Below are 13,080 nucleotides of genomic sequence, written 5' to 3' on the forward strand. Positions count from 1 at the left end.
GCAGCTTGGCTTTTCACATAGATAGCCTCTGGGAGGGGACAAGTTAGCTGGGCCAACACAAACTAGTCCAAGGGGAGAGTTACAGCTCTCACACACATTAGTGAACAGTTACTATGGTCTTTCACATGGGTTTTCTGAGGATTTGGTTACTATACGTCGACATTTTCAGGAGGGATCAATGGTGAGGGAAATCAATGAGGTAGTTTCCCAACCCGAAGATCTGAGGAACCAGCCTGGAATCAGACAAAATCACCCCAGCAAATAACACGTCATCATTGACTGGGAAAGTTGTTCTGCAGAAGAAGCCAGAATAAAAACAGGAAAGATTTCCCAGGTGAATGCCAGAAATATTTCGCAAGTGTTTATTCACCTCTGTAGGTTAGAGGAAGGCTTAAAGGGCCAGGGTGAGGGAGAGAGAGGTGGCTCCAGAAATCACAGCAGGACAGTTGGAGATGGGGATCAGACCTCTGGACTCCAGGCTCATCACTGCCGTAAGTCTCCGGAAGGCAGTGAATGCGGTCCTTCCTTCCCTGGGGCCTCCGTTCACTTCTGTGCAAAATGAAGAGGCTGAGCTTTTCCTTCACAGCTGACCTCCTGTGAGTCCATGAGAAGGACTTCCTCAGGGTGTACCGTGTGTCTGAACATTTTAAATTCACTGTGGAGTCTTGCTTGTGGCCCCCAAGCCACCCCTGTGAAGAGGCAGGGCCATGGTGGGGACAGTGGTGACAGGAGGTGGGGGAGGGCTCATCTTCCACCAGGCATCATGAGAATTCATCATATCAAACAATGCCTAGTCCCCAGAGCAGACTAAGCCAGAGTACAGGCTGTCCTGGGTGTGCAGGTGGCGGATCAATTGCTTCGTGGAATTAGTTGGATCCTGGCCTACGACCTCATTGGAAATAGTTCCTGTTTTTTCCCTTCTTTTCTCCCCTTTGTTTTCCCAGCTAACTCCACCCTCAGAGCTACCTCTCCCAGTACAGAAAACCAGGAGGCCACAAGAAAACTTGGAACGACCAATTCCTCCATTTCCCCCCCAAGGAGCTGAAGGAGGAAGCTTTTGGTAAAAAGGATGTCACGGTTGATAAGAGTCTCAGGGGTTCCTGGAAATACAGTGGAGAATACAGGGATAAAAGGTATGTAGCAAGCAGTATGAGCATGACAGATGTGTTTGAGGCTGAGCAGAGATGGAAATTCAAATAACAGGAAGGTCATGAAGAAGGTTAGCAATATAGATTTAACAGAACTAGTGTATCCAGGCCAGTCATTATTCTGTGAATCAAAAAAAAAGTCTATTAATTAAATAAAACAAAAGTAAATACTATGGTTGGACAATAGGAAAGATTGTGCAAAGTTAAAACAGCATGGTATTGGCACCAAAACTGGCAGGAAGATCAATGGAATGGAATAGAAGACAGAAAATACCCCATAAACACAGTTATCTGATATTAGACAAAGGTGCCAAAAATATACATTGGAGAAAAGATAGCCTTTTTAACAAATGGTGCTGGGAAAACTGGAAATTCATATGTAGTAGAATGAAATTTAACTCCTATCTCTCACTCTGTACATAAATCAACTCAAAGTGGACCAAAGACCTAGAAATTAGACCAGAAACCCTACGACTGCTAGAAGAAAATGTAGTCCCAATACTCCAATAAGTCAACTCAGGAATCAACTTTCTTAACAAGACTACTAAAGCACAAGAAGTAAAATTTAAAAAAAAAATCAATAAATGGGATGGCATCAAATTAAAAAGCTTCTGCACAGCAAAGGAAACAATTAAGAGTATGAACAGAGAGCCTCCAGAATGGGAGAAAAATCTTTGCCACCTGTTCCTTAGGGCATTAATATCCAGGATATGCAAAGAACTCAAAAAAGTTAACGTAAAAAAACAAAAACAAAAATCCAACCCAATTGATAAATGTGCAAAGAAATTAAACAGACACTTCTCAAAAGAAGAAATATGAATGGTCAACAAATATATGAAAAAAAAAGTTCAACACCTCTAGCAATTAGAGAAATGCAAATTAAAACTACATTGAGATTTCATCTCACTACAGTCATAATGGCAATTATCTAAAATACAATGTCGGGGAAAGGGTACGCTCATACATTGTTGGTGGGACTGAAAATTAGTGCAACCACTCGGGAAAGCAGTGTAGAGATTCCTCAAAAAACTAGGACTGGTACCAATATATGTCCCAGCTATCCCACTCCTAGGTATATATCCAAAATATTTAAAATCTACACACTACAGTGTCCTAGCCATATCAATGTTTATAGCAGCACAATTACCAATAGCCAAGCTATGGAGCCAACCTAGGTGTCCTTCAACAGATGAATGAATAAAGAAAATGTGGTATGTCTACACACAATGGAGCATTACTCAGCCATAAAGTGGAATGACTTTATGGCACGCGTCAGTAAACGGATGGAACTGGAGACTATCATACTAAGTGAAATAAGGGAGTCAAAGGTGGAATATGTTCTCTGATATGCAGAAGCTAATCCAAAATAATGGGGGGGTGGGTGGGTAAAAAAAAGAATAGAAGAAAGATCAGTGGAGTACACAAAGGAGGAGGAAAAGTAGGGAGGAGGGGTGGGATAGAGAAAGACAGTGGAATGACCCGACCTTGTTTTTCTATGTACATATATGAATACACCACATTGAATCTCATCATCGAGTACATTCATAAGACAATAATAATAAAAAAAAAACTATAAGTGTATAGCAGAAAGATCAGTAGAGTGGAGGGAAGGGAACATGGGGAGGGAGAAGGGGAGGGGAAGGGGAAGTACTGGGGACTGAATTAGAACAAATTATATTCCATGCTTTTACAATTATGTCAAAATGAATCCTATTGTTACATATAACTAAAAATAACCAATTGAAAAAAAAAAGAATTGGGAAAATACAGAATGAATGCTCACTGTAAATAGAAGAAAGCACGGGGTTTCAGGGCTTACTGGACCTTTGTCCCTAGTCCTGTTCTGCAACTCAGGTGCATGTGACTTGAGAAATTGATTTCACTTTCTGGAGCTCATTTGTAGAATGAGGGCGGGAGGTAGTAACAGAGGGGCACGTTCAGATCTGAAAGCCTAGCATTCTGCCATATAGTTCTGCTGATTTTCAACTTTTCAGATGAGATTAGATTTTATGAAAATTTCAAAATCAGAAGTGCCTCCAAGGGTGATCTAATTCATTTATTTGATACATTTTAATTTTAAAATAGATATAGATAAAATATATAAAATATATTTGTACAGTTTAAAGAGTAATAAACACACACCTATGTGCCCCCTACCAAGTTTATTAAATAGGATGTTACTAGTGCCACAGAAGCCCGTTTTCCTCACCCTAGACCTCCTTCCCACACTGTCCCTAATCGTGTGTTTCATCCCTTTGTTTTTCCTTATAGGTTTATCCCTTGTGACGAATCCACTAACACTATATTGTTTAGTGTGCCCTGTGCTTGAGCTTTATATTGATGGAATATTTCTGCACTTATTCTTCGGTGCTTGCTTCCTTTGCTCAGTATGGTATTTGAGACTCACCCATGTCAATGCACGCAACTGCAGTTCATTCATTTTCACTAGGCTGGTGCTTTCCATAGACTGAATAAATCACAATTGATCTATTCCACTGTGGAAGGACATGTGAGCTGGGTGCATTTTTTTAAAATTTTGCTTTTATAAAAATGCTGCTGTGAATCTTCTTGTATTTGTGAGGTGATGACTATTTTCTATTTTGTCCCCCACTTATATTCCACCAATAGATCCCCTGATCCATTTCCTCACATACTTGGGAACATTTGACCAGTCAGACATGTGAAATTCACAATAAGGGCTGGGGATGTGGCTCAAGTGGTAGCATGCTCGCCTGGCATGCGTGCGGCCCAGGTTCGATCCTCAGCACCACATACAAGCAAAGATGTTGTGTCCACGGAAAACTAAAAAGTAAATTTAAAAAAAAAATTCTCTCTCTCTCTCTCTCTTAAAAAAAAAGAAATTCACAATAAGAAGATAATAAATAAATAATGTGAATTTCACAATAAAGTATGTGTGAAATTATATCTTATTATGTTTTTAAATTCCACATCTCTTAATATTAATGAAATTGAGAATCTTTTTATATGCTTACAGGCCATTTGTATTTTCCCTATTGCAAAATGTTTGTTGATAACTTTGCCCACTTTCTTTGAGACTTGTAGAAATTCATTACATATCTTAAAAATGAATTTTTCCCCATTGTTATTACAAATATTTTCTGCAATTTGAGGCTTGTCTTTTTAGTCCTTTTTTTTTTTATGAACGGAAGTTCTCAGTTTTTGTGTTGTTGAATTTATCACTTTTCCTTTATGATGTGTACTTTCTTTATCGTGTTTAAGAAATTCTTTCTACTCCCCAGTCCCAAAAAGATATCTTCTACAATGTTTTCTAAAAACTTTATTGTGTTTCTTTTCATATCTCAACTGTTAATTCATCTGGAATTGACATTAGTGAATAGTATACAGTAGGGATTCAATTTTCCCTCATATGGATAGTTAATCATGTCAGTTTCATTTATCAAGCAGTTTAATTGTTCCCCACTGATCTGCAAAAAGCATGTTTCTACACGTGTGAAGGTTTATTTTGGTTCTCTGCTCAGTTCCATTGGTCTATGTATCTGTCTTTTGTCTGAGACACACTGCTGCAATAATTTAAACAGTCATAATAAGTGTATGATATCTGGTAGGACAGGCCTCCTGCCTGAGTTGCTTGTTCTTTAGAGGCAGATGAACCCTGGGCAAATGGTATTTTGCCAAAAATACAATTTTAATTTATTTTTAAATTTCTATGGAAAACCTTAAGGAATGTATTAAAGTTGCCTTGACCCTACAGTTCACTAGGGTAGACATGTTATATTGATATTTCTTTCTTTCATTTAGGTCTTCTTCAATATCTTTCTTATGATGTTTTATAAATTTTAAATTTTATAATTTCCATCATAAAAGCTGACATGAATTAATAAGATTTATTCTTAAATTTAAAAAATTCTTAATGTAAGTGGTTTCTTAGTTATTAATCCTATATAGAAGTGAAATTTTCTTTTCTATATTTATTCTTTATCCAGTACACTTGATAAGCTCTTTATTGATTTTCTTTTTGGCATTAGTATTTAGTACATCTCTAAAATATTAGGACTCTTCTCCAAAACTAACTACAATAACCTAAAAGCATTAAAAATAATATCTTTTTTTTTCTTTTGCATAGAGACCTAACCAAGGTCCACATATTGCATGGCTGATACGCCTCTTAAGCATCCTTTAATTGCCATGCTCTTTTACCTCTTATTTCCTCTTTGCAATGTATTTATTGCAGAAACTAGGTCATATCTCCTCTAAAAATTTCTCACAGTTTGGATTTTGCTGATTGTGTCCCAGTGGTGTTGATGAACTTGTTCCCCTTTCTCTTGTGTTTCCTGTAAATTGGTGGTTATGTCTAGAAATTTGAACTAAGATTCAGGTCTGTTTTTAGCAACACTGATATTTGCTGTTGTGTATTTCTATAATTTAGGGGTAGTGGTGATTCATAGGAATGGCTGCTATTGATTACTACCTTGATGCATCATTTTCTTACAGGTTTGCAAAATTAAGGTGTTCTAATTATTTAATTTTTTTCTTTTACTTGGTAGAATGTTTCCTTAGAAAATTTCCTTCATCAACCCTTTGCTTACATTTAAGTACATTTTGTACAAAGTACAACAACTGTTTGATTTTTCTTGACCTATAGAACTTGTTTCAGAATAATTACTAAAAAATTTTTAATTTGTTTTAATTAGTTATACATACAGTAGATTGCATTTATGCATTTTGATATATCATACATAGATGGGATATAATTTTCTCATTTTTCTGAGTGTACATTTTGTGGAATTACATTGGTCATAGAGTTACATATATACATAAAGCAAAATGTCTGTTTCGTTCTACAATCCTTCCTATCCCCACATCCTCTCTCCTTCCCTCCCTTCATTTCCCTCCACCTAATCTAAGGTAGCGCTATTCTTCCCTAGTTCCCCCCACCTTATTGTGAATTAGCAACTGCATATTAGAGAAATCATCCGGCCTTTGGTTTTTCAGGATTGGCTTATTTTGTTTAGCATGATATTCTCCAACTGCATCCACTTACTGGCAAATGCCATAATTTCATTCTTATTTAAAGCTGAGTAATATTCCATTGAATGTATATATACCACATTTTCTTTATCCATTCATTTATTGAAGGACATCTAGGTTGGTTCCATAGTTTAGGTATTGTGAATTGACCTGCTATAAACATTGACATGGCTGCATCACTGTAGTTTGTTGATTTTTAAGTTCTTTGGGTGTGAACTGAGGAGTGGGATAGCAAGGTCAAATTGTGGTTCCATTCCCAGATTTCCAAGGAATCTCCATACTGCTTTCGATATTGGCTGCACCAATTTGCAGTCCCACTAACAATGTATGAGTGTAACTTTTCCCCCACATCCTCTCCAACATTTATTGTTGTTTGTCTTCATAATAGCTGCCATTCTGACTGGAAAGAGATGGTATCTTAGAGTAGTTTTGATTTGTATTTCTCTGATTGCTAGAGATGATGAGCATTTTTTCATATATTTGTTGATTGATTGTATATCCTCTTCTGAGAAGTGTCTGTTCAGGTCCTTGGCTCATTTGTTGACTGGGTCATTTGTTTTTTCGGTGCTTAGCTTTTTGAGTTCTTTATATACCCTAGAGATTAGTACTCTATCTGATGTGTGAGGGGTAAAGATTTGCTCCTAGGATGTAGGCTCTCTATTCACCTCACAGATTGTTTCTTTCAGAATAATTATTTCACTAGCATTATCTAAAGGTTACCAATGGGTTTTTCCTCATTATTATAAAGTAATTTTCCTAAGTCATTTGTAGATTATTATGTTTTCTACACAATTACATCATCTAAAATTTATCACAAGTTTGTTTTTTCCTTTCAGACAATGTAAATTTTATTTCTATATCTTATGGCATTGCTAGGACCTTCAGACCAATGTTGAACCAAAATGTGACAGTGAGCCTTGTCCTGATATTAAAAGAATGCTTTTAACATTTTACCATTAAATATGTTTGATTTATTTATTACTTTTTTATTATTATTTGTTGTTCAAAACATTACAAAGCTCTTGACATCATATTTCATACATTTGATTCAAGTGAATTATAAACTCCCATTTATTTATTTCTTTATTTAGCATCATTCATCAGCTATGACAGCTTTTCCTGGTACTGGGGATTGAACCCTATGGGGTTTTTACCATGAAGCTACATTCCATTTAATTTTTTTTTTTTTTTTTGTACAGGGAACTGAACCCATGGGCGCTTTGCTACTGAGATACTACATCCCCAGCCTTTTTAAACTTTTGGGACAGTGTCTTCCTAAGTTGCTGAGGCTGGCTTCACACTTGTCTCAGTCTTAGCCTTCCAAATTGCTGGGATTACAAGCATATGCCAGCTATGACAGACTTATTTGATTCCTCCTGCTTTTAGAAACTCACATAAATAGGTACTGATTTTTAAATTTACCTGATACTTTCCTACCTCTATTAAGATATTCAGATGATTTTACCTCTTGATATCTTTATAAATGTCTTAGACAATTTTCTAATATAGTAGCCAATTTTGCATTGCTGAAATAAACCATGTTTTATCAATTATTTTATATTTTTCACAATTTTCTGGACTTGGATTTTTAACATTTTGTTTGGGTTTTAAAACTCATGTTTGTGAATTATATTGATCTATAATTACCTTTTATTGCTTGTTATTATGCTGTCTCAAAAAAAAAATGAGTTGGGGAGTAGTTTCTTTCCATTCTCTGAAAGAGTTTCTGAAAGATTTAAATGATCTGATTTTGAATGTTTTAAGAACTTGATTGAAAAGCTATTTTTTTTTTTTTTTTGTAAAGAGGTTTTCTTTGTTTATTTGTTTTGGTACTGGGATTGAACCTACAGATGCTAAACCACTAAGCTACATCCTTAGTCCTTTCTGTTTTTTATTGTTCCTAAGTTGCTGAGGCTGGTCTTGAATTTGCAATCCTCCTGCCGTGGCCTCCCAAATCTATGGGATTTCAGACATGTGCTACCATGCCTGGCATAGAAGAGTTTTAACTCCTAATTCAGTAGTTCAATATCTTGGATGGTTTTAGGACTACTTAGGTTTTAAAATTTCCCTTTGGGTAAGTTTTGGTAAGTTATGCCTTATGAATAATTGATGTTATCTAAGTTTTAAAATTTATTATTCTAAAATTGTTCATAATATTTCCTATTATGACTTTAATTTTAATAGCAACTACAGTTAGGTCCCTATTTTCTTTTTAAGATTGCTCAATTGTACGTTTTCTTGTTACTTGAATAGTTTTGCCAGAATTTTGACTATTTAAATTGTTTCTTTAAAGAACCAACTTTTGGCATTCTTAATCTTGCTCATTGTGTCTTTTCTTTGATTAATGTTTATCATTTCCTTCCGTCTATTTTCCTTGGATTCAGTCTGCTTTTCAATCCTTTAGAGTTCAATACTAAGTTCATTGATTTTTAAACTTCTATTCTATGGTGATTTTTTTTTTTTTTTTGGTACCAGGATTGAACCTAGGGGTCTTAACCTCTGAGCAGTATCCCCAGCCCTTTTTATGTTTATTTTTATTTTGAGACAGGGTCTCACTAAGTTGTTGAGGCTGGCTTTGAACTTGAGCTACTGGGAGTACTGATGTGCACCAATATGACCAGCTCTATTGTAATTTTTTGAGGCTATATATTTTTCTTGGAGAACCACTTTAAGCTACATTTCAAAATGCAAAGTTTCCTTCTTTCTCTCTTTTACCTCTCTCCCTCCCTCCCTCCTTCCTTCCTTCTTTCCTTCCTTCTTTCCCCTCTCTCTTTCTTTCAGAGCTGGGGATTGAACCTTGGGCCTTGAACATGTGAAGCAAATATTCTACCCCTGAGTTATAGGCTCAGGCCCTCATGATGCAAGTTTCTGATTCATAGTATTTTTGTTATCTCTCTCTTCCAAGTTTCTAATTTTAATTAAGCTTTTGCTAACTATTCCATCTTACATCTTAGCTCTTTGTTCTTGGGGTCATTTTCCTTCTGCTTAGAGGACATACTTTGAAATTTTATTTAGTGAAGATATACTGAAAAACATTCCGTTTTTGCTGTCTGGAAATGTTTTTACTTTGCCTTTTGTTCTTTTAACAGTTTTTATGAGATACAATTATATGTCATATAACTCAATAATCTAAAGTATACAAATCAATCTTAGCTAATATAATTATAATACATTTAGTATTTTTATCACCTACAAACCACAAACCTATTAGAAATCACTCTTCATCTTATTCCACATCCCCAGCCCTGGGTAACCACATCTGCTTTCTGTCTCTACATAGTTGCCTATTCTGAACATTTAAAAAATTCTGAACCCTTTTAAAATATGGAATCATACATCATGTAGCCTCTGATGATGACTGTTTTAAACATGTTTTCAAGGTTCATCCACATTGGAAGATAGATTCGTATTTCATTCCTTTCCATTGCTGAACACTATCTGACTGTATGGATATAATATGCTTATATCTTCATTGGTTGAGAGATATTGGGTTATTTTCCCCTTTTGGTCATTATGAGTAATACTGCTGTGAATGTTCATATGTAAGATTCTGTGTGAACATGGTTTTCCTTTCTTTGAGTATATACCTAGGAGTAAAATTTGGAATTGTTGGGTCATATGGTAACTCCATGTGTTTAACCTTTTGAGGAATTGCCAGACTGTTTTCCAAAGTGGCTGCACTGTTTTACATTCTCACCACAGCCTATGAGGGTTCCAATGTGTCCACATCCAAAGCCACACCTTGTATTATCTTTTTGATTACAACCATCCTAATGGATGTTTTCATTTGTTTGATAGCTAATGATATTGACTATTTTTTTTCATGGGCTTATTATATATTTGTATAACTTCTTTGGAGAAATGTATTTGCCAATCCTTTGCCCATTTGAAAACTGAGTTATTTGTCTTTTTATTGTTAAGGGTAAAAGTTCTTTACATAGCTTAGACAGCAGTTGTTTATCAGACAAATAATTTGCAAACAGTTTCTCCCATTTTGTGGGTTATCTTTTCACATTTTTAATGGTTTTTTTTTGAAGCACAAAAAGCTTTAAATTTTGATGATGTTTAATTTACCCATTTTTCTTTTATTCATGTTGTATCTAAGAAGACATTGCTCAAATCAAGGTCACAAAGATTTATTCTCATATTCCTTCTAAGAGTTTTACAGTTTTAGCTTCTATGTTTAAGTTTTTGATCTGTTTTGAGTTCATTTTTATGTATGTGTGAAAAAAATCTGATTTCCCTTTTCTGTACCATTTTTTTTTGAAAAAAAAAAGTAGTCTTTCCCTGTGAATTATCTTGGCAACTTTGCTGAAAATTAACTAATTATAAATGTAAAGGTTTATATCTGAACTTTTGGTTCAATTAAATTGATTTATGTCTATCCTTGTGCTACTACCACACTGTATGGTTTACTAGAATCTTATAGCAAGTTTTGAAAGTGAGAAGTATGGGTTCTCAAATTTTGTTTTGCTTGGTTATTCTATGTCCTTTGAAATTCCATGTGAATTTTTAGGAACCTTCTGTCAATTTCTGCAAAGAAGTCTTTTGACAGAGATTACATTTGCTATGGACTGAATTATGCCAATTCCAAGACTCAAATGCTGAAGTCCTAACCTCCAATGTGATTATGTTTGGAGATGTAGACTTTGTGATAATTGGGTTCAAATGAGAATTTGTACCCTTACAACCAGAGAGCTGTCTATCTGTCTTCTTCTCTCTCTGCCAGGCAAAGACAGCAAGATGGTGGTCATCTGCAAGTCAGGAAGAGTCCTCACCAGAACCCAACCATAATGTCACCTTAATCTTGGACTTCCCAGTTTATAGAAATGTGAGAAGATAGGCTGGGGTGGAGAAAGAAAGTGAATTTCTATTGTTTAAGCCACCCTGTTGTCTATAGTATTTTGTTATGAGCTGTGACAGCATTAAGTCTATAGATCCCCTTGAAGAGAATAGCTGTCTTAACAATATTAAATCTTCTGATTCATGAACATGGGATGACTTTCCACTTGTTTAGGGTTTCTTTAATTTTTTATAGTTGTTATAGTGTAAGTTTTGCACCTATTTGTTAAATTTGTTTCTGTGTTTTTATTTTAAAAAAATCTCTCCATGTTTATTTCTTAAATTAATTACTTAATTATTTTTAGCAGTCATATTAATTCAGAATTTTATTTTCAGGAATTTGAATATCTTGCATCATTTATACCTTAAAATAGTATGGTATTGTAAATCAAATTTTTTTCTCAATTTTATTTTCAGGTTGTTCATTGCCGGGGCATAGAAATAACAATTGATGTTGGTATGTTGATCTTGTGTCTGGAAATCTTGATGAATCTGTCTATTAGTTCTCATAGTTCCTTAGTGTATTCCTTAGGATTTGCTATGTACAAGATCATGTATGCCTTCATTTTTGATTTGGATGCTTTTTACTTCATTTTCTTATCTAATTAACCTAGCATGAAACTTCAGTGTACTGTTAACTAGGGTGGTGAGATCAGACATCCTTGTGCTGTTCTTGATCTTAAAGGGAAACACATTCAGTCTTTCACCATTAAGAATAATGTTTATCTGTATCTTTGCCTTTGTTCTAGAAAGATAGTTTTGCTGAATACATAATCCTACTTTGACAGTTTTTTTTCCAGAATATTAAAGATATTATTCCACCATTTCTTGTTTCTTTGTTGCTATCAAAAGTTAGCTGTCAGCTTATTTACCATTCATATGCAGATGATCTGTCTTTTGTCTCTGGCTATATTTAAGATTATCTCTTTATTTTTTGATGATCTGAGGTTTCTCTCTGATGTGTGTAGGTATGTTTCTTTTATATTTTCCTGCAAGGTTTTATTATATAGTTCTAATATAATGGTAGAAAATTTCAATAAACCAAGTCTTCAAGGTTCTGGTTCTCTCATTGTTTCTCCTGGTTCACTCTCCATTATGATTTGAGTGTTTTTAACTGAGTTACTCATTTTCTTAATAACATTATCTATGGGAACATTTTAGGAGCCTGGAGTAAAGTTGAGTCTCTTCCACAAGGATTATTATTTGCCTCTGCCATTTGCCAACCATGTGACTTTCTTCTAAATTCTCCACTTTATTTAAAAAAAAATTTCCACCAAATGCACGGCATGAATATCATCCATGAATGATGTAGTGAAGAGAGAGTTTTGTACAAGTTTTAGCCCCCTCTATCCTGTGCCAGGCACAGGGTCAGGCAAGTTTCTTTTCTGTCTTCTTCTCCAGGGCCAATTTATTTCTCACCCAGATTTCTGTGGGGGAAATCTCAGATTTACACTGAAGTCTCCTATTATATTCCCATTTGTCCAGGCTCTAGGATTTTCTTTATCTCCATGACCCATTTAGACATGAAGGTCAAAGCTCAAGGTCTCCAGGGTTCAACAAAACCCATCAGCATGAAACCTTGAACTGGTAGTCACACCAGGATTCCTCCTCTTTTTCTTTTCTTTTATTTTTAACCTCTGCAGATTCCTTTCTTTCATGCCTGCACAGTATCATATGTTAAAAGGGTAGTAAAAGAAATACATATAATTTTAGAATTTCTAAATGAGGAGGCTGTTTAAGGTAACCCATCTCCTTACTGGTTACTGTTGGAAATCAATCTTCTATCCTTCGTTTTTCCTCTAAACAAGCTGACATGGAAAATATTCAGAAAAATGATGTCATCCTCCACCCATAAAATCTCCATGGAAAGAGATTCTACAACTTCCTTGTGGTAGATTGTCACAATGGCCAAATTATTCCCTTCTCTGCATTCACACTCTTGAAATCTGATATTGACTTGTTTGCCAAAGGCAGGACATTAACAGTGTGACATAGGCTAAGGCTTGAAAGGTCTGACCTACAAAGCCCACGCTCTTGTTGCACTTTAGAGCTCTGAGACCACTGTAAGAATGAGCCCAAG

The 13,080-nt window shown here is 35.2% G+C and overlaps 1 protein-coding gene and 1 long non-coding RNA gene across 7 annotated transcripts in view; one reads left to right on the forward strand and one right to left on the reverse strand.

The window, feature by feature from the left end:
* The window catches only part of Ablim3 (actin binding LIM protein family member 3), a 109,907-nt gene that overhangs the window by 57,187 nt on the left and 39,640 nt on the right, over window positions 1-13,080 (reverse strand). The gene's annotated exons all lie outside the window — the stretch shown is intronic.
* LOC124103605 (uncharacterized) lies at window positions 322-8,432 on the forward strand. Its single transcript, XR_006855239.2, has 4 exons — window positions 322-491; window positions 945-1,133; window positions 7,358-7,560; window positions 8,064-8,432. It is a non-coding gene; the product is annotated as an uncharacterized LOC124103605 (long non-coding RNA).

This window comes from Marmota monax, unplaced genomic scaffold (genome assembly GCF_021218885.2).
Source record: "Marmota monax isolate L192 unplaced genomic scaffold, Marmota_monax_Labrador192_F-V1.1 WCK01_AAM20220418_F8-fsc00006, whole genome shotgun sequence".
In the NCBI taxonomy this organism is placed as follows: Eukaryota; Metazoa; Chordata; class Mammalia; order Rodentia; family Sciuridae; genus Marmota; species Marmota monax.